The sequence below is a fragment of the Balaenoptera musculus genome, chromosome 15 (genome assembly GCF_009873245.2).
Source record: "Balaenoptera musculus isolate JJ_BM4_2016_0621 chromosome 15, mBalMus1.pri.v3, whole genome shotgun sequence".
Lineage (NCBI taxonomy): Eukaryota > Metazoa > Chordata > Mammalia > Artiodactyla > Balaenopteridae > Balaenoptera > Balaenoptera musculus.
In genome coordinates, this window is record NC_045799.1 from 14,580,143 (window position 1) to 14,582,976 (window position 2,834).

Sequence of the window (2,834 nt, forward strand, 5' to 3'; positions counted from 1 at the left end):
CCCCACAACAACCCTACAAGATGAGGGTGATTATTATCCCCATTTTACAGATATAGAAACTGAGACACAGAAAGGTCTTGCCCATGACCACCTAGTCAGTATTTAGTTATCTATCGCTGTGTAACAAATTAGCCCAAAACTTAACAGCTTAAAACAATAAACATTTATTATCTCACAGTTTCTGTAGGTCGGGACTCCACAGGCACAGTTCACCCAGGTGCCCCAGGTCCTCACTGCTACTGACTGGAGATATTAGTTCCTTGCCATGTGGGCCTCTCCATAGACCATAGGGCAGTTCATAACATGGCAGCTGTCTTCCCTCATAGAGAGTGAGCAAGATAGGGTGCCCAAGATGGAAGCCTTCATCCTTTTATAACCTACTCTCAGAGGTGACATTCCATCACTTCTGCTATATTGTATCTATTAGAAGCAAGTCACTAGGTCCAGCCCACACTCAAGAGGAAGGTACTCCACAAAGGCATAAATACCAGATGCCACCACCCCATCGGAAGCCATCTTAGTGGGTATCCAGTGCAGCCAGTTAATCGAGGAGCTGGGGTATGAATCTAGGAAGGCTGGGTCCAGAATCCTTGTTCTAAATCTAGAATCTGGTTAATATCCCAGCTCCACAATTGTTGCCTGAAAGATGAGAAATGAGACACCATCCCTGCCCTCCTGAAGCTCTCCATCTAGAGAGAGAAGCAGAAAAGTAAGAGGGTGAGATGAAAGGTACAGCAGCAGAGGAGGGTAGAGCAGATTAAGCAGGAAGCCTTCCGGAAGGAGGTGATGCCTGATCTGAGAAGCAAAAGACAAGACGGAGGGCTTCCCTGGTGGCACAGTGGTTAAGAATCCGCCTGCCAATGCAGGGGACACGGGTTTGAGCCCTGGTCCGGGAAGATCCCACACGCCCCAGAGCAACTGAGCCCACGCGCCACGACTACTGAGCCTGCGCTCTAGAACCCGCGAGCCACAACTACTGAGCCTGCGTGCTGCAACTACTGAAGCCCGCACGCTTAGAGCCCACGCTCCGCAGCAAGAGAAGCCACCGCAATGAGAAGCCCGCGCACCACAAAGAAGAGTAGCCCCCGCTCGCCGTAACTAGAGAAAGCCCGCGTGCAGCAGCAAAGATCCAATGCAGCCATAAATTAATTGATTAATTAATTTAAAAAAAAAGACAAGATGGAGTTGGCTAAGCAAAGAGGGGTATGGAAAAGAATCTGGCAGCTGGAACAATTTGTGCCAAGGCTCACGTGGAAGACTGGTGCTTTGTGTGAAGGCCAATGCGTGTATGGGAAGAAGAGGGGAGGGCTGGGCTGGGAAAGCAGGAGCTGGAGAGGTAAACAGAGACCAGGTTGCAAAGGGGCAGGTAAAGGAGCTTGGATATTATTCCAAAGAACTAGGGAGCCATGGAAGGCTGTCCACGGTAAGATTTTTGTTTTAAAAAGACTATTTTGAGTGGTGTGGAGAATGGAAGAGGGTGGCGGGGGGCAAGGAGAGGAGTGAGGAGGTTCTTCCTTGCTTTATTCATTCATTCAGGTCGTGAATATTTAGCAAGGGCCAAGTATATATACGGTTCTAGGCACTGGAGATATGGCCATCAATAACACGAGGCTATTCTCTCTTGGAAGTCACATTCTACTGGGAGAATATAATAAACTTACAAAACTAATAAATAAAAATGAAAATTACCAAGGTGATAGGTGCTATGAAAAATAATAATCATAAAGCAAAGTAGCATAAAAGCAAAAATGACCACATAAGCCACATTGACCTTAAACCTGAATGACAAGAAAGAGCTGGCCATGGGAACACAGCATTCCAGGCAGAGAAACAGCTAGTGCAAAGGTCCTGAGGTGGAGTGGGTTTGGTTGGAGGCCAGTATGGCTGAAGCATACTAGCCAAGAGGGAAAAGGACAAGAAATGAGGCTGAAGAAGGAGACAGAAGCCAAAACAAGAGAACCTGCACCTGACCCCAAGCCCTGGTAGCAGGGAAGAAAGGAAGAAATGCCGAGGGGTGATATGAAGAAGGCGCAATCCACTGGCCTTGTGCAAGCAAATCGTAGTAATGATGCTGGGCCCAGTGGACCAGGGGAGCCATGGCAAGTGAGGGAGAGAAGAGAGGCTGGCCTAGCCCTGGCCCACTTTCCGAACGGGCCTCCTCCCCACGGGTCCAGCCGCAAATTAACAGTCATCCCCACGGCAGACCCAGGCAAAGGCAGCAGATAGGCAGTATTTGCATATTTGTTTAATAAAAAGTTATGGATGTACAAAGATGGATAATTAATTACCCAGCATATTTTCCCTCTGTTCCCCCACCCCTCCTCCACATTACCACCGTGGCCCCAATCACGTTCCTCTCCTTCTGGCTGAGTCAGCAGAATCTTTGCCTCTGCTTGTGGGGAGCGGGGGAGCCAGGCCCAATAAATATGTACTTATGAAGTGTGTATTGCGGCCCGTCAGGCTTGCACAAGCAGCAGCCCCAGGCTGTTCTGCCTGAAATATTTATGCCAGTACCTAGGGCCACTTTATCTATTTATTTTTGCAAAGAAATTAAATTAGATAGTTTGATAGCTTTCAGTGTAATTATAAAAGAAATTTGCATGAGATGGTTATGAGGAGGAGGGGGGATCATTAAGCACCCAAACCCCAAGGATATCCATTAGTTGGGACCCCTCCCTGATTTCCTCCCCAGCTACTGCAAGAGGGTGGGGAGGTGTCCCTCCCAGGGAAAGCCGGGGTGGGGGGATTCAAACTGCTGGAACATGAGCCCCAGCAGGGTGGGAGCGTCTGTCTGTTTCAGCAATGGGCGTGGAGCATGGTAAGTGCCCAGCGAA